Below are 20,350 nucleotides of genomic sequence, written 5' to 3' on the forward strand. Positions count from 1 at the left end.
AGTCTCCAGGACCACTCCAGTTTTGAAAATTCACTAGGTCTTACAGAACTTAGAATGGTTTTATGCTCATGGTTTAGGGAAAGGAGATAGATTAATATTAGCAAATGGGAAAGATGCAAAGGGTGGAGTTTTGCAGAAACCAGGCTCAGACGTCCTGTTATTCTGTCCTAGTGGAGAACTCAAATGAACTCAGTTTTCCCAGGGACTATGTGAGATGACATGTATGATGTATGACCTACCAGGGAAACTCACTGTGGGTGTTCAGGGTGTCTGTGATGCCTGCCCAGGGGCCAAACTATTATTGCATGGCTCAGGGTTCCAGGGGAACAAAAAGAGGCACTCACCATAAATTGCATCATTAGCATAAATTGTCCGGTGTGGTCCAAGGCCTCATGTATACAAATAATCTAATCAGGTGGGATATTCCAAGTGCTTATAGGTCATCTCCCAGGAACCAGCTAAGGGCCAGTCCTTCCTGTTGAATGTGCAGGGACTGAGCACCACAGACATGCTGAGTTAACATTTTAGTGCACATTTACACAACTATATTCATTTTTTTTTAAAAGGAATAGTTATCTCAGAAAAAGTTTCTTTCCTTATATCTTTTGGCCTTCCCTTTTCTGTTGTATTTATGAATCCTCAGAATATCCCTAATTAAAACTGAAAAGCTGTGTCCAAGTGGCACATACATCTCTTGGAATAGGGATGTAATAAATTTCTGAAAAAGAAATTGACATACAAATGAATAAATACCATGATTTTCTAATATTCTGTTGAGAAGTTCGACAATGATTTCTAAGTTTTCGCCATCTGATTAAACTCATCAGTCCCCTCAAGAACCAGCATTCACAGCAAGCTATTTTTTTCTTATTTGTTTTTGTGTTGTATAATCAGTATTCTTTTCTTTTCTTTTTTTTTGAGACGGAGTTTCGCTCTTGTTACTAAGGCTGGAGTGCAATGGTGTGATCTCGGCTCACTGCAACCTCTGTCTCCTGGGTTCAGGCAATTCTCCTGCCTCAGCCTCCCGAGTAGCTGGGATTACAGGCATGCACCACCATGCCCAGCTAATTTTTGTATTTTTAGTAGAGACGGGGTTTCATCATGTTGACCAGGATGGTCTTGATCTCTTGACCTGGTGATCCACCTGCCTCGGCCTCCCAAAGTGCTGGGATTACAGGCATGAGCCACCATACCCGGCAATCAGTATTTTCTTAATGTGATAGTTTTTTATTTTCTTATGGCAATTTCATGGCATTTCTGCCCTAGTAAAACTTATGTAATGTTTTTGAGGCGATAGAAACTCAGTCAGCATTTAGAACACTGATGTTCTGTACAAATACAATCAAGGTCACAACCAGGCTACTGCAGGTTTACTTTGGGAGTGTGCTTTGCTTATCATTTTAGGATTGCTTGTATTTTCTTGGTGTCTAAAGCAAAGTTTATCATTTTTGTACCATTTACAGATTTTTTTTTACATAGATACACAAACCATTTGTTCAATAAGGCTTAGTTCTTAATCCACTTAATTTTTAGAGTGCCAAAAGGTTATTTCATTCGATGATTGTTGTATTAGTTAGCATTCTCTAGAGGAACAGGATTAATAGGATGTATGTATATATGAAAGGGAGTTTATTAAAGAATATTGATTAACAGGTCACAAGGTGAAGTCCTACAATAAGCTATCTGTGTGTTGAGGAGCAAGGAAGCCAGCCTGAGTCCCAAAATCTTAAAAGTAGGAAAGCCTTCAGTCCGTGGCCAAAGCCCTGAGAGCCCCTGCCTGGCAAACCACTTGGTGTAAGTTTAAGAGTCCAAAAGCTGAAGACCTTGGAGTCCGATGGTCAAGGGCAGGAAGCATCCTGCACGAAAGAAAGATGAAGGCCGGAATAACTGTTTGCTGTTTAAACTATTTTATAGATTTTGAAGTTATCTTAGTAGTCACAGTTCTTACACACTATAGACTTTACTGCGGCTGGTTTCACTAGAAAAGTATTTATTGAGAGAGACAAATCAAAAGCTCAAAGTTTCATTGAGAAGCCTGAAGAGACACGCTTAAGTAGGAGGAACTCTAACCAGAACCATAGTTCGGGGTCAAGCAATCAACAGAGCTGCTGCCTCTGCCAGGAGGTTAAAGCTGCTATTCAAAAAGTCACCACCGTAGTTACCGACGCCAGAGCCCGTGGGCTCTGCCAGGCTGCATGCCAGAAAATAGGTGTCCCGCATTTAATCTTGCTTGCCTCATGGAGACCCACTTCAAGTCAAAGTCTAAACGAGTGCTTTTCTCTGCAGGTGACCCAATTCCAAATCAAGGTCTTGTACCAATCCCTGACTGGTGGAAATTGAGTAACACGTAGAATGTTAGCTGTAAGAGTTTGGGAAATGTACTTACACGGCTTACCTGCTTTGACGTGCTGGAAGGGGTTGGAAGAGGTGCGGAAACTGCAAACCCACAACCTGCGGTAGGAGGGAGGGCCGCGAGGAGTGGCCGGTGAGCTTGCATCTCCCCGTTTCGTCATGCATCAGATCAGATGTTCTACTGAAAAATTTACATACGACCATCAGAGCACTTCACATCTAGCAGCGAATGTGATCTTCCTCTCCTGCCAGTTAGGGTCCGAACAGACCGTAGTTTCCTGAAATGTATGCGACTCCCACCGTACTTTGAATTTGACTTCTACTTGTGCGGAATTTTCTCTTCTCTCTGAACAATAGAGATTTCAGGGATCATCACTAAAGCAGTTATGTTAGAGATGGTAGGAGGGGGCACAGGTGATGGAGAAGCTGAGGAAAGGATGGTGGGGGCCACAAAGTTAGGTGTTTTTTTGAGACGGAGTTTCGCTCTTGTTACCCAGGCTGGAGTGCAATGGCGCGATCTCGGCTCACCGCAACCTCCGCCTCCTGGGTTCAGGCAATTCTCCTGCCTCAGCCTCCTGAGTAGCTGGGATTACAGGCACGCGCCGCCATGCCCAGCTAATGTTTTGTATTTTTAGTAGAGACGGGGTTTCACCATGTTGACCAGGATGGTCTCGATCTCTCGACCTCGTGATCCACCCGCCTCGGCCTCCCAAAGTGCTGGGATTACAGGCTGGAGCCACCGCGCCCGGCCTAAAGTTAGGTTTAAAAAATTATCTAAGGAGAATGGAGTGATTTACGCTGCACCACAAGCCTTTCGAATTCTGAAGTCTCCAGTTCTCCCTGGCAAAAGTTTGCATACTTTCCTTCACTCTTTCATTTTATTTTTATTCTTGGAGACGGGATTTCACCCTGCCAGGATGGGTCTTGATCTCCTGACTTCGTGATCTGCCCACCTCGGCCTCCCGAAGTGCTGAGATTACAGGCCTGAGCCACCTGCGCCCGGCCTTTCCTTCACTCTTTAAATGCAAATGAAAAAATTAGTTTGATTTTTATTCTTATGTTTCTACCTGCCAGTAGGTGAAGCCGTGGTGGTGTTCTGCCTAATTAACAGCTCACTAGCTGCTGAACTGTACCCTTCCTTGATATGTGTGAAAATACTAGAAAGGAGTTTCCTCTGTTTCCAATGTGGTGAAGTGTTGATCCCTTGAGGAAAGGCCTTACTGTGCCTTACTTGTCTTTAATTTTGAAGAGTTGTGGCAGCTTACTTAAATTCCCTAGTTACCAATTTTTACTCCCTAGTAGCTGAAAGGCCCTGGAACGAAGTTGGTCACTGGGGGACAGTTCAAAGAAATGAGTATAATTTCCATACTCCCAGGAGACCATTAGTAAATATCCGTATTAGGCATTATAGTGTATTCGATAAAATATCCAAGAAATTTTGGGGGCTAGAATAGCATGCTTTTTTTGGGTTCCATTTCTCGGCCTAAAAGTTTCACATAACTAAAAATACAAATCAGCATGCCAGTTTTGGCAGATTTATCTCCAGCCGTTGTTTATATAAGAAACATGTATCCAACCGAGTCTCACAAATAGACTTGAAGTAATTTGGTTTAGAGCACAACATTCCATTTAACCAAAAGCGCTGCTGTGAAGGGAAGATGTTACCCATTTTCCAAGTGTTCCCCTGCTGACATTGACGCTCTTGTAGCTGCGAGCCCAGTAATGCCTCTTCAGCCCAGCTGCAGACATTAGAACTGACTTCCCAAATGAGCTTGATTATTCAAGTAGAATTATGTGCTCAACTAGAATTCATTTTGTTGTGTAATCTTTAGAAAAAAATGTAGCATGTGAATGAAGAGGCATATTCTTTGAAAAAACTTTTATATCAGAAGGACTGAGAGAGTGTGACATGCATATTAAAGCATAACCTTATTCAAGGTTCTATTTAAAAATATTATTGCACATCTATTGTCATGTAAATGACATCATCAAAAGTAACTCACATGTGTTTGCATGTTTAACAACTGGGCCTGTGAGTATCCCTTGGCCTTTAAAAATTAAGACTACTTTTGAGATAAGTCAGTTATTTTTTAACATTTTCTCGCCTTTTGAACTTACCACATTTTTTTTTATTGCACTTTAGGTTCTGGGGTACATGTGCAGATCATGCAGGATTGTTGCATAGCTACACGCATGGCAATGTGATTTGCTGCCTCCATCCCCCCATCACCTACATCTGGCATTTCTCCCCATGTTATCCCTCCCCAACCTCCCCAACCCCTGCTGTCCCTCCTTGGCCCCCACAACAGACCCCAGTGTGTGATGCTCCCCTCCCTGTGTCCATGTGTTCTCACTGTTCAACGTCTGCCTATGAGTGAGAACATGTGGTGTTTGATTTTCTGTTCTTGTGTCAGTTTGCTGAGAATGATGGTTTCCAGATTCATCCATGTCCTCACAAAGGACATGAACTCATTGTTTCTTATGGCTGCATAGTATGCCATGGTGTATATGTGCCACATTTTCCTCATCCAGTCTATCATCAGTGGGCATTCGGGTTGATTCTAGGTCTTTGCTATTGTAAAAACTGCTATGAACATACGTGAGCATGTGGCCTGACAATAGAATGATTTATAATCCTTTGGGTATATACTCAGTATTGGGATTGCTGGGTCAAATAGAATTTCTATTTCTAGGTCCTTGAGGAATTGCCACACTGTCTTCCACAATGGTTGAACTAGTTTACACTCCCACCAACAGTGTAAAAGTGTTCCTATGTCTCCACGAAGAAGGTAAATAAAGACTTTTGTTGTGTCCAAAGACGTATGTTTTATTTTGCTGTTGGAGTCATTATTTGGGTAGTCTTATACAATGGTGACTGAGATGTCCCTGGGTAATTTGGCATTTGCTTTTCTCTATCTATTATGTGAGTGGCAAAATGTTCTCAAAATCTGAGCCCAGAATATCATTAAAATTTATTTCCAGTTATTCATAAGTGATTGAATATTTAAATTAAATAATTTGGTTCATTCCATCCCCCACCTAAGAGAAAAGATAATATGTCATGTTTATTAGTAGATGAATATTAATGAGTATCCAAATATTGTGCATTTTGAACAATGGCATGTTTAGATATTTAATGGAGCTTTCTAATGTTGAGGGATTTGCTTGGGCAGATATAAAGACTTACTACAAAACTATAGTGATTAAAATAGTGTGGCATTGGCAGAAATTTAAATAACTAAACCAGTGGAAGAGAATAAAGAATGCTGAAACATGTGAATAGAGAAATATGTAAGGCAGACATGGTATTTTAGTCAGGGCTGTCCAGAGAAACAGAACCAATAGGATAACACACACACACACACACACACACACTCACACACACACACACACACACAGAAAGAGATGTGTATATATATATATATATATATATATATATATATATATATACATACATACATATATATATGGAAATTTATTACAGAAGTTGGCTCATGTGATTATGTAGGCCAAGAATTTCTACAATATGCCATCTGCACACTGGAGAACGAGGAAAGCTGGTGGTATAATTCCATTTGAGTCTGAAGGCCTGGGAACCAAGAAAGCTGATGGTGTAATGCTCTGTCTGAGGACAAAAGTCCAAGAATTTCACTGGTATAAGCCTAGGCCTTAGAACCAGGAGCTTTGATGTACAATGCCAGGAGAAGAAGAATGTCCCAGCTCAAGGAGAGAAAGACAATTTGTTCTTCTTCCACCTTTTTGTTCTATCCAGGCTCTTGATCTATTGGATATTGCTCACCCATATTTGTGAGGGAAAATCTTTACTCAGTCTACTGATTCAAATGCTAATCTCTTCCAGAAACACTCTCATAGACATACCCAGAAAGAATGTTTAACTAGCTACCTGGATATCAAATTGACACATAAAATTAATAATCCCACATGACTTTGCCAATCAGTGGGGGTGGGGGGAGATTGAATATTCAGAAATTATGCAGGATATTTTTTTTGAAAAATTAACATGGATACCCATCTCACACTACAACAAATATATATCAGGTGAACTTCCGTATGAAAAGTAAATTTACTATTGTGAATAATGGTATAATAGACACGGGGGAGTGAAGCTATCTCTTTGACATACAGATTTTATTTTCTTTGAATATGTACTCAAAAGTGTGATTGCTGAATCACATGATAGTTCCATTTACAATATTTTATTTTATTTATTTTTATTTTATTTTTTATTGCATTTTAGGTTTTGGGGTACATGTGAAGAACATCCAAGATTGTTGCATAGGGTACACACATGGCAGTGTGATTTGCTGCCTTCCTCCCCGTCACCTATATCTGGCATTTCTCCCCATGCTCTCTCTCCCCAACTCCCTACCCGCTGCTGTCCCTCCCCTATTTCCCCCTGACAGACCCCAGTGTGTGATGCTCCCCTCCCTGTGTCCATATGTTCTCATTGTTCAATAGCTGCCTACGAGTGAGAACATGTGGTGTTTGATTTTCTGTTCTTGTGTCAGTTTGCTGTGAATGATGGTTTCCAGGTTCATCCATGTCCCTACAAAGGACACGAACTCATCGTTTTTGATGGCTGCATAATATTCTGTGGTGTACATGTGCCACATTTTCCCTGTCCAGTCTATCATCAATGGGCATTTGGGTTGGTTCCAGGTCTTTGCTCTTGTAAACAGTGCTGCAATGAACATTCGTGTGCACGTGTCCTTTTAGTAGAACGATTTATAATCCTTTGACTATATACCCAGTAATGGCATCATCTGCAATATTTTTAGGAAACTCTATACTGGTTTCCATAATGTCTAGACTAGATTACATTCCCATCAACAGTGTGCAAAGATTCTCTTTTCTCTACATCCTCACCAATACTTGTTATCTTTTGTCTTTTTGATAAGAGGCATTCTAACAGGTGTGAGGTGATGTCTCATTGTGGCTTTAATTTGCATTTCTCTCTTGACTAGATGATCACCTGATGGCCATTCGTATGTCTTTTTTGAAAAATGCCTATTCAGGTCCTTTGCCCACTTAAAAATCAGATTGTTTTCTTGCTGCTTGGTTGAGTTCCTTATATATTTTTGAATATTAATTCCTTGTCAGATGTATGATCTGCAAATATTTTCTCCCATTCTGTAGGTTTGCTTTTTACTCTAGTGATTGTTTTCTTTGCTGCAAAGAAGGTTTTGGGTTTAAAGCAATGTCATTTGTCTATTTTTTTGCCTTTGTTTCTTGTGCTTTAGGGCTATATCCACAAAGTCTCTGCCAAGGCCAATGTCAAGAAGCTTTCCCCTCATGTTTTCTTCTGGTAGTTTTAGCATTTCAGTTCTCACGTTTAAGTCTTTAATCCATTTTGAGGTGATTTTTTATATGGTGACAGTAAGAGAGCCGTTTTGTTCTTCTGCACGTGGCTGTCCAGTTTTTCCAAAGGTACTGAAGAGGTCATCCTTTCCCCATTGTGTGTTCTTGGCAGCTTTGTTTAAGACCAGTTAATCATAAATGTGTGAATCTATTTGTGGTTTCTCTATTCTGTCCCACTGGTCTATATGTCTCTCTTTATACAAGTACCATGCTGTTTTGATTACTATCGTTTTTTTTTTGGCCAAAATAGAGAATTAACCTAAGTGTTCATCAGTGGATAAATTTAAAAAATATACACAAATATATACACATTTCACAATGTATGCATATATCAAAACATCACATTGTACACCCTATGTATAATTTTTAAATTGTCAATTATATCACAATAAAGCTGAAAAAGAAAAAATCATATTTCATGAATAATGGGACATTGGAAATGCTTGTACAATAATATTAAATAAAAATAGCAGACTAAGAAACTGATTTCAATTTTATTAAAAATATGCAAACATAGAAACAAACTGAAACTAGTATACTAAAAGGTTAACAGTTATTGCCTGTATTAGTCCATTTTCAAACTGCTGATAAAGACATACGTCAGACTGGGTAATTCATAAAGAAAGAGAGGTTTAATGTACTCACAGTGTCATGTGGCTGGGGAGGCCTCACAATCGTGGTGGAAGGTGAAAGGCATGACTCACAAGGTGATAAGGGGTTTCCCCTTATAAAACCATCAGATCTCGTGAGACTTATTCACTACCACAAGAACAGTATGGGCGAAACCACCCCTATGATTCCATTCTTTCCCACCAGGTCCCTCCCACTACCTGCAGGAATTGTGGAAGCTACAATTCAAAATGAGATTTGGGTGGGGACACAGCCAGACCATATCAAAATTGCCTCAGTGTGTTATTTTCTAAATTCTTAAAAATGAGCATGTATTTGTTTATACATTTATATATATTGCATATTAAGAAAAAATATGAAAGATAAAATTTTAAATTTAGTCGAAAATGTAGGAGAATGTCTTTATAACCTTGGAGTAGGAAAGAATTACTTAAGGAGACACAAAGCACAAACCATAAAGGAAAGCATTGGTAAATTTAACTTTGTTAAAACAAAGACCTTCTTTTCGTTAGAAGACACCATAAAGAAAGTGACAGTCCGCAGACTAGGAGAAAACATTTACAAAGAAAAAAATTGAAAGGAACTATGTATTAACAGAATATACAAAGCATTTTTCAAATCAGTTATAAAATGACAACCCAATAAAGAAATGAGCAAAAGGCACTAGCAGGCATTTCACAGAAGATTCAAAATGACCTATAAATACACAAAATGTGCACAATCTCATTAGTAATCAGAGAAATGCAAATTAAGCCATAATGTGATCAGTCTTATACTCATGAGGACTTTTCAGTAGAATATAGATGCTATTGTGGGCAATAGAGTAGAAATATGTTAAAAGTAATGTTAGATTCATAATAGCTTTTTATTCTATAATTTCACAGTCAGTGTCTTTTTTGAATGTTGTATTGTTTAAAAAGTACAATTATTATCATTCAAGTAATGTAATTTTTCACTTTACAAAGTGGTTCTTATATATAGCAAGACTGGGAAACATTACCCTAGGTCAATTTCTAGTTCAATTTTACTTACTACATATGAGAAAAATGAATTGGTTCAAGTTCTATATCTAGTTAGCTAATGAAAAAGGGCTTGAACCCAGGCCTCTTCTAGTGTGACTGTTCTGTACTACTGCAGAACAGAAAAAAGTCTTAATTCTTCTGTGTGGTTGAAGACACCTTTTATTACAATCTTTTCCCAATTAGTGCTTCTAGTCTTAGCAACCGTTAATTTTACACTCCATCTCTGGCTTGGCCCAGTTAACCTCTCTTCATTGGTTAAATGCAACTTGTATTTTTCTCCTGGGCATCATCATTTAAATTCTACTTGCCTTCAGGATCCAGTTTTGACCCTCCCTTCCTGGTGTCTGTCACCTGCTGGAAATTCCCAACCAGAGTAATTTCTCTCGCCTTCTGAACGCTCATAGCCTTTTCTTTTCATTTCCTTTCTTTTCTTTTTTATTAGACAGCGTCTCGCTCTGTCGTCCAGACTGGACTGCAGTGGCATGATGTTGGCTCACTGCAACCTCCATCTCCTGGTCTCAAATATTTCTCCGACTTCAGCCTCCTGAGTAGCTGGGATTACAGACACCTGCCACCATGCCCATCTAATTTTTGTACTTTTAGTAGAGATGAGGCATAGACTATTGTGTTGGTAAGGAAAGTATTCACTAGCTTTCGTGTTAAAATCTCTGGTAATGTAGATAAGGACTTTCTTTTGATTTCTGTATATTCTGAGATTCTTACATTTTTCATGGCCCAAATATATTGGAAGTTACTCCAGAGAATGTCGTTTGTTCATTTGTGCCTCCGAAGTTAGTGGAATTTTCTTGTTGGTAATGGTTTCTGGTACCCACTACTGGAATTATTGTAAAAGTAAGCAATGTGGCACAGAAGAGTTTCTGCCATCGTTTATGTTATAGTCACTGAAAGTGAAGTTACAGGGTTTGAAGGTGATGTTAACTCAGGTGGTGAAAGGGCAGGTGCCTGGCTGATGCCATGTCATGAAAAACTGGAAAGTCTTTTTGTCATTGCATATTTCCTCCTCACTTATTTGCTGACATCTGGAAGATATATTTATTATTTGCTTAATTATGAAACAGAAACTCAAGTATGTCATTTAGCAGTTATATAGAAAAGGCTTAAACTGTGAGTACATTCAAGGAAGGCACCATATGTTTAAAAATGGAAGAGGCAAGGACACTTGACTCCTGAATTTTGTCTTGTATCTTAATAAAGAGCTGTTTGACTGCAAAGCACTGAAACTCATACTGGTTTTATAAAAACAAATGAGATGTGTAATAATCATAGCAGCTTAAATGGGGTATCCATCACTTCAAGCATTTATCATTTCTTTGTTATGAGCATTCTAATTGTATTCCTTCAGTTATTTAAAAATGTGCAACAAATTATTGCTGACTATAGTTACTGTGTGGTGTTATCAAATAAAAGATCTTATTAATTGTATATAACTATACATTATGTCCATTAATCATCCCCTATGCCTGTCTTAAAATATCTCATGTGCCCCATAAATATATATACCTAGTATGTATCCATAAAAATTATTTCAAAAGCCAATTAAGATCTTAAAAAATAAAGAGATATATCAGAAAGATAAAGCCACCTCTTTTAAAAATCAGGGGCAGAAAGTGAATTTGGTATCGATTTGTTGTGGTAGCTTCAGGGAGAACATTTAAAATCAGTGCAGAGATGAGAGAAGTGGTTTTGTTATGGCCCAGGGTCTAGAAGTTCATTTGGGACTTCAGGGAGACCACATACCCAGGTTGCCTGGGTCAGACCTAGGTTTTTTTTAAAAATTGTATTTTCTGTAGGTTATTGGGGCACAGGTGGTGTTTGGTTATGAGTAAGTTCTTTAGTGGTGATTTGTGAGATTTTGGTGCACCCATCACTGGAGCAGTGTACATTGCACTCTATTTTAGTCTTTGATTATGTTGCCCACTTTCCACCCTTTCCCGCAAGTTCCCAAAGTACATTGTATCACTCTCATGCCCTTGCCGGACCTAGATTTTGTCTTCTATCCTTGAAGTGTTACAAATGGACTCTTCTTTTTTATTTTCAAAGATGTCCTGGTGTAGATGATAGAAAGTCTCCAAAATATATCAGGTTATCATCCCTAGAATCTGTAAAGTTAATTTATAGGGGAAAAAGGTCTCTGTAGATGTGATTATTAAAAACCTTTATATGGAGGGGTTATCCTGGATTATCTCAGTGGGCTCTCAAGGCAATTATGTATCTCCTTGTAAGAGAGAGACAAAGGAGGGCTTGGCACGCAGCGATGGGCGCTCTATGGCCGTGACGTAAGGAATGCTGGCGGCTACCAGAGGCTGAAAGAGGCAAGAGACTGGTTTTCTCCTAGAGCTTCCAGATGGAGGGTGGTGCCACTGCCACCATGATTTTGGCCCTGTGGTCACCTCTGGACATGTGGGAGAATGAATTTTTGCTGTTTTAAGCCACTAAGTTTGTGTAATTTGTTAAGGCAGCCCTAGGCAACTAATACACCAAGCTTAGAATACAAATTGTGTGGTTACTCTTCTTATAAAGGGCTAGTCCCAGAACCTGGACAGTTCCTGAATGGGATGTAGCACCGTTCCCATATCTTACTCCTTGCAGGCTGGCATAGACCGTTTTTCTCTCTGGGCGTCTTTGTTCTTCTGTCTCTTGGCAGACAGACTTTTCTCTACCTAATTTGCCAGATTTCCCAGACAAGGCTCCAAATACACGTGAATCTGGAAAGTTCAGTGTCTCAATCTAATTAACCCACTTTTCTCAGTATGCCAATTCTAATTCCCTAGGAAGGCATATGGTGCCTTCCTGGAAGGTACCCACAATTTAACCCTTTCCTACGTAACTGTTAAATGGGATGAGTGTGGAACTGTCTCTAGACTAGTTCTTTACCTGTTGGTAGAGTTTTCTTCATCTAATCAGGTGTGATATGCGGTAGAGAGGCTCACATAGCAGAAACACGCTTGAGTGGCTCATTTGTTAGATGGTGGGTATGAGTGGTGAGTAGTTCAAGAGAAGGAAGGCCTCTCTAAAAGTGTTCACTTGTTAAAAAAGCAATTAACCCAGTAAATATTAGGCTTTCTAATGCTCATAAATATTAATTGCTGCAGTGAAGAGAAATTTTTAGATCAAAAAGAAAGGTTTTAATTAGAAATTCCTTGGTGGTATTTTTTTTCCTTACGTATTTCATGTCTGACATTTTCTGAAAATACCAATTGCCTTGATATCTTCCTTGAATGTCATGCCAATCTCAGTCTTCCTCTTGTAAAATTAAAAAGGATTTCTTTGAAGTCTGTATTGTCCTATTTGCTTTTCATTCTCTCATCATCATTCACTATCTGAATATTATAATGTATTGGGAAATAGATGGAATGTTATAATCTATTGAGAAATATATTGACTATCATCTATTGAGAAATACGTAGAATATAGTGAATTTCTGAAGTTTCTAAACAGTATTGTTCAGAAGTTTCTGGACAATATTGCCTTTGGGACAGTATTGATATTAACTTATTTTCTTAGTAAATATCACAGATGAAACCTGTTCTTGTTCAGATCCTCCTTGCCACCTCCGTGTGCTTAAAAAATGAGCGTGCATGTCTTTTCCCACTACAGCTGTGAAATATCGCCAGCATGGTACCACATTGCTTATCTTTGTACTTACCTTTGGGTAGGCTTTGGGGTCCGGTAACATATTTCTGACAGCCACGGAGGCGACTCTACTGCAGAAACCCCGACCCAAAGGCTAACATCGGGTAAGTGTTGGGGTCCGGTAACGTATTTCTCGGACCACGAAAGGGGCAATACTGAGGAGACCCCCTGACCCAAAGGAAGCAGACGGCGGCACTGACCGGACGGCGCTGGGTAAGTGGTGGGATACCTGGGTAGAGAATGGGATTGGGTTAGAGGCACACTTAGGGGGGTTAGAGTTTTTCCTAAGACAGAGTGAGTTAGAGACTTAGGAGGGTTAGAGTCCCTTCTAAGATTTAGGGGGTTAGAGGCCCCTCTCAGCAAAGTCCCTTTAAGAACAGGTTCTGCACGGCGGGATGTGAACTGCTATTCTCTTTGGGTTAACCTGCCTTGCCCTCTTCGCTGATGGCTGTGGGCGACAGAGTTAGGCATGTACAGGATCGTGGGACATGGGGATCTTTTTCCTCCGCAAAAGGGGAAACCTGAGAGCTGATGGGACCGCCGGAAAAGATCCATCCGTGATAGCAACTGCAGCGGCCTGAACCTTTCGCTGTTGCTGCAATGGGCGGGTCTTTCTCTGGCCTCCCTGATCATTTCGCCTACCCCACCCCGCACAGGCCATGCTTTCCTTATCTACTTTTTCCTTTCTCTTTCTTATCTTTTCTATTACGGAGGATGACCATCTTGCCCAGAGACCATGTATTGAAAATCCTAGTTGGAGGCTGGATTAAAGATGAAGGGGCCTACCTGGGTGCAAATTTAAGGCTTGCCAGTTTGATATTGGATGCCAAGCACAGTGGCTAATGTCTACGCTTTATCACACATATTTTGCTCTGGCTAGAACAAAAAAAAAAAGATGATTTTCTTTTATGATGTGGCTTGGCCCCCAGGGCAATGGCACTGCCAGCTGGATCTCGAGGGCGCTCAGGGACAGGGAACCCCGAAACCTGGCATGTTCGCAAAGTGTAAGAATTTCTTACCAATCAGATTTCTGGCTTCTTGCTCTCTGTGTAAATGGTTGAATGAATGGCTAAATGGTTGTAATAATATTTTTTATCTTTAGTATTACTTGTTTCCCTGGGGTTTAGTATTACTTGTTTCCCTTTGACTTCTGGGTTGATGCAAGCCTGAATAAGTAACAACCTTAACATTTATGATTAAGAAAGAATGCTCCATCTTTACAATCTTTGAAGATAACCTTGTCATAGCAGGCAAAGAAAAAGATAATGATAGAATGGCGATGACTAATCTGATATCTAAACCCCACATAATGAATGATCCATGTATTATGGAAGCATGAGCTGTATGAGGAACAATGAGTTTTATGACATTAAGCCTTTGTTAACTAAGACAGCACATAAAGTTCATTTGAATCCTTTCATTGTGAGAACTGGGGCTGTTTTCCTGGTCTGGTAATGACACGTAGGACTCCGTATGCTCAGTTAAAGCCTAAGATGTCAGTGTGCATGCCAAGGAAGTGCAATGGTTTGAATGGCTGATTCCAAAACACTGAATCATCACCTGGGGCTGCCAGGCGGTCTATCCAGAGACTCGGTTTTCCTTCAGCGTGGCCAGTCTTTTGTGCCTGAAACTCTTGTAGACTGAATTATCAATTCACTTATACAGAAAATCATTTGCATTGATCTTCTGGCATGAGGGGGAAGGCTGGGATTTGAGGATAGCCTTCAGCTTTGCTTGCTGCTGAGTTTGCTTTCAATGACTTATATAAACCTGTGAAGAATGTGATCTATATCATTTATGTACAAGAAAATTTACTGGTAATGAATCATTGAATATTTATTTTATGCACTGCTCAGTTTTACAGTGACTGCTGTATCACTTTCTCTTCATAAATATTATGCCATTATTAGTTTTTAAAATGTGCTTTCATTAGCTTTGGAAAATACTTCTGTAAAGTCTATTTAATAAGAACATAGTCAATAAATTGTTAAGAGGAAAGTAATATAGTTGTTGATGTCATACAATGAGCAAGAGAATAAAAATTTGTCCATTCGTTGTCTAAGGCTCATTTTGACACTAATTTATTGCATGATTTGGGAAAAGTTTATTTAACTCTTTGGACAGTAATTTCTTTTATTTTTTTTTCCTCTTTTTGTTCTCTCTCTCACACACATGGACATCTCCTGTCATAATCACACACAAAATAACACAAATTATACCCGTAGATAATCTCACATGTGGGATCAATATCATGCCTTGATTTTGTTTCAGATGAAGTCAATTTTTACCTCATTAATCTTAGATTGTAGAGTACTTTTAAAATAATGTTACTTATTTTCACATAAGTGCCTCAATTTTCTAAAGCAAAACATTTGAAACATTTCAAAATCCTTGTAAAAGACAGATTTAGCAACTGAGTTAATGAGAGTGAATATACAGAAATCCCTTCCTAATTGATTCCTTCTAAGTATGTATAATAGAAATAATGTAACTGCCCTAGTACAGACAAAATATGTATCACAGATTTTTAAAATTATACTTTAAGTTCTGGGGTATATGTATAGAATGTGCAGGTTTGTTACATAGGTATACACGTGCCATGGTGGTTTGCTGCACCCATCAACCCAACATCTACATTAGGTATTTCTCCTAATGCTCTCCCTCCCCTAGCCCCCAACTCTCCAGTAGGCCCCAGTGTGTGATGTTTCTCTCCCTGTGTCCATGTATTCTCATTGTTTAACTCCCACTTATGAGTGAGAACATGCAGTGTTTGGCTTTCTGTTCTTGTGTCAGTTTGCTGAGAATGACGGTTTCCAGCTTCATCCATGTCCCTGCAGAGGACGTGAACTCAAACTTTTTTATGGCTGCATAGTATTTCATGGCATAAATGTACCACATTTTCTTTAACCAGTCTATCATTGATGGGCATTTGGGCTGGTTCCAAGACTTTGCTATTGTGAACAGTGCTGCAATAAAAAACATATGTGTGCATGTGTCTTTATAGTAGAAAGATTTATAATCCTTTGGATACATACCCAGTAATGGGATTGCTGGGGCAAATGGGATTTCTAGTTCTAGGTCCTTGAGGAATCGCCACACTGTCTTCCACAATGGTTGAACTAATTTACACTCCCACCAACAGTGTAAGAGCATTCCTATTTCTCCACGTCCTCTCCAGCATCTGTTGTTTCCTGACCTTTTAATAATCACCATTCTAACTGGCATGAGATGGTATCTCACTGTGGCTTTGGTTTGCATTTCTCTAATGACCAGTGATCATGAGCTTTTTTTTATAGGTTTGTTGGATGCATAAATGTCTTCTTTTGATAAATGTCTGTTTGTATCATTCACCCACTTTTTGATGTAGTTGTTTTTTGCTTGTAAACTTAAGTTCCTTGTAGATTCTGGATATTAGCCTTTTGTCAGATGGATAGATTGCAAACATTTTATCCAATTCTGTAGGTTGCCTGTTCACTCTGATGATAGTTTCTTTTGCTGTGCAGAAGCTCTTTAGTTTAATTAGATCCCATTTGTGAGTTTTGGCTTTTGTTGCCATTGCTTTTGGTGTTTTAGTCATGAAGTCTTTACCCATGCCTATGTCCTGAATGGTATTGCCTAGGTTTTCTTCTAGGATTTTCATGTTTTTAGGTATTATATTTAAATCTTTAATCCATCTTGAGTTAATTTTTGTATAAGGTGTAAGGAAGGGGTCTGGTTTCAGTTTTCTGCATATGGGTAGCCAATTTTCCCAAAACCACTTATTACCATTTATTACATAGGGAATCCTTTTTCTGATTGCTTGTTTTTGTCAGGTTTATCAAAGATCAGATGTTTGTAGATGTGTGGTGTTATTTCCGAGGTCTCTTTTCTGTTCCATCGGTCTATAGATCTGTTTTGGTACAAGAACCATACTGTTTTTGTTACTGTAGCCTTGTAATATAGTTCTAAGTTAGGTAGCACGATGCCTCCAGTTTTGTTCTCTTTGCTTAGGATTTTTTTGGTAATACAGGCTTTTTTTGTTGTTCCATATGAAATTTAAAGTAGTTTTTTTCTAATTCTGTGAAGAAAGTCATTGGTAGCTTGATAGGGATAGCATTGAATGTATAAATTACTTTGTGCAGTGTGGCCATTTTCACAGTATTGGGTCTTCCTATCCATGAGCATGGAATGTTTTTCCACTTGTTTGTGTCCTCTCTTATTTCCTTGAGCAGTGGTATGTAGTTCTCCTTGAAGAGGTCCTTCACATCCCTTGTAAGTTGTACTCCTAGGTATTTAGTTCTCTTTGTAGCAATTATGAATGGGAGTTCACTCATGATTTGGCTCTCTGTTTGTCTATTATTGGCATGTAGAAATGCCAGTGATTTTTGCACATTGATTTTGTATTCTGAGACTTTGCTAAAGTTGCTTATCAGTTTCAGGAGATTTTGGGCTGAGACGATAGGGTCTTCTAAATATACAATCATGTCATCTGCAAACAGAGACTTCCCCTATTACCATTTGAATACCCTTTATTTCTTTCTCTTGCCTGATTACCCTGGCCAGAACTTTCAATACTATGTTGAATAGGAGTGGTAAGAGAGGACATCCTTGTCTTGTGCTGGTTTTCAAAGGAAATACTTCCAGCTTTTGCCCATTCAGTAGGATATTGGCTGTATGTTTGTCATAAATAGCTCTTATTATTTTGAAATACGTTCCATCAATACCTCGTTTATTGAGAGTTTTTAGCATGAAGTGGTGTTGAATTTTATCAAAGGCCTTTTCTACATCTATTGTGATAATCATGTGTTTTTTGTCATTGGTTTTGTTTATGTGATGAATTACATTTATTGATTTGCAGATGTTGAACCAGCCTTGCATTCTCAGGGATGAAGCCAACTTGATTGTGGTGGATAAACTTTTTAATGTGCTGCTGGATTAGTTTGTTAGTATTTTATTGAGGATTTCTGCATCAATGCTCATCATGGATATTGGCCTGAAATTTCCTTTTTTTGTTGCTTCGCTGACAAGTGTTTGTATCAGGATGACACCAGTCAGGATGGTATCAGTCTTTGCTCTCACTGGTTTCAAAAAACTTATTTTTCTCTGCCTTTATTTTGTTATTTGCCCAGTAGTCATTCAGGAGCAGATTGTTCCGTTTCAATTTAGTTGTATGGTTTTGAGTGAGTTTATTAATCCTCAGTTCTAATTTGGTTGCACTGTGGTCTAAGACACTATTTGTTACAATTTCCATTCTTTTGCATTTCCTGAGGAGTGTTTTACTTCCAATTATGTGGTCTATTTTACAATAAGTGCGATGTGATGCTGAGAAGAATGTATGGTCTGTTGATTTGGGGTGGAGAGTTCTGTAGATGTATATTAGGTCTACTTGGTCCAGAGCTGAGTCCTTGTTGATTTTCTATCTTGTTGATCTGTCTAATATTGACAGTGGGGCATTAAAGTCTTCCACTATTATTGAGTATCTCTTTGTTGGTCTCTAAGAACTTGCTTTATGAATCTGGGTGCTCCTGTATTGGGTGCATATATATTTAGGATAGTTAGCGCTTCCTGTTGCATTGATCCCTTTACCATTATGTAATGCCCTTCTTTGTCTCTTTTGATCATTGTTGGTTTAAAGACTTTTATCAGAGTCTAGAATTGCAACCCCTGTTTCTTTTTTGCTTTCCATTTGCTTGGTAAATCTTCCTCCACCCCTTTATTTTTAGCCCATTTACATTTAAGGTTAATACTGTTATGTGTAAATTTGATTCTGTCATTATGATGCTAGCTGGTTACTTTGCTCAATAGTTGATGCAGTTTCTTTTTTTTTTTTTTGAGACGGAGTTTCACCCTTGTTACCCAGGCTGGAGTGCAATGGCGCGATCTCGGCTCACCGCAACCTCTGCCTCCTGGGGTCAGGCAGTTCTCCTGCCTCAGCCTCCTGAGTAGCTGGGATTACAGGCACGTGCCACCATGCCCAGCTAATTTTTTGCACTTTTAGTAGAGACGGGGTTTCACCATGTTGACCAGGATGGTCTCGATCTCTCGACCTCGTGATCCACCCGCCTCGGCCTCCCAAAGTGCTGGGATTACAGACTTGAGCCACCGCGCCCGGCCGATGCAGTTTCTTTATAATGTCGATCATCTTTACAATTTGGTATGTTTTTGCAGTGGCTAGTACTGGTTGTTCCTTTCCATGCTTAGTGCTTTTTTTTAGGAGCTGTTATAAGGCAGGCCTGGTGGTGACAAAATCTCTCAGCATTTGCTTGTCTATAAAGGATTTTACTTCTCCTTCAGTTATGAAGCTTAGTTTGGCTAGATATGAAATTCTGGGTTGAAAATTCTGTTCCTTAACAATGTTGAATATCAGCTGGCCCTCATTCTCCTCTGGCTTGTAAAGTTTTTGCAGAGAAATCTGCTGTTAGTCTGATGGGCTTCCCTTTGCGGTAACCCAACCTTTCTCTCTGGCTGCCCTTAACAGTTTTTTCCTTCATTTCAACCTTGGTGAATCTGACAATTCTGTTTCTTGGGGTTGCTCTTCTCAAGGAATATCTTTGTGGTTTTCTCTATATTTCCTGAATTTCAATGTTGGCCTGCCTTGCTAGGTTGGGGAAGTTCTCCTGGATAATATCCTGAAGAGTGTTTTCAAACTTGGTTCCATTTTCCCTGTCACTTTCATTTCACATAGTCCCATATTTCTTTTAGGCTTTGTTCATTTTTTTTCATTCTTTTTCCTCTAATTTTGTCTTCACACTTTATTTCGTTAAGTTGATCTTCAATCTCTGATATCGCTACTGCTTAATCAATTTGACTACTGATAGTTGTGTATGCTTCATGAAGTTCTCATGCTTGCTTTTCAGCTCCATCAGGTCATTTATATTCATCTCTAAACTGGTTGTTCTAGTAAGCAATTCGTCTAACGTTTTTTCAAGGTTCATAGTTTCCCTGCATTGGGTTAGAACATGCTCCTTCAGCTCTGGGGCTTTTGTTATTACTCATTTTCTGAAGCCTACCTCTGTCAATTCATCAAACTCATTCTCCATCCGGTTTTGTTCCCTTGCTGGTGAGGAGTTGTAATCTTTTGGAGGAGAAGAGGCATTCTGGTTTTTGGAATTTTTAGCCTTTTTGTGCTGGTTTCTCCCTATGTTGGTGGATTTATCTTCCTTTGGTCTTTGACGTTGGTGACCTTCAGATAGGGTTTCTGCGTGGACGTACTTTTTGTTCATGTTGATGCTCCTTTTTTTGGTTTGTTAGTTTTTCTTCTAACAGTCAGGCGCCTTTGCTGCAGGTCTGCCGGAGTTTGCTGGAGTTCCCCTCCAGACCCTGTTTGCCTGGGT

This window comes from Saimiri boliviensis, chromosome 9 (genome assembly GCF_048565385.1).
Source record: "Saimiri boliviensis isolate mSaiBol1 chromosome 9, mSaiBol1.pri, whole genome shotgun sequence".
NCBI lineage: Eukaryota > Metazoa > Chordata > Mammalia > Primates > Cebidae > Saimiri > Saimiri boliviensis.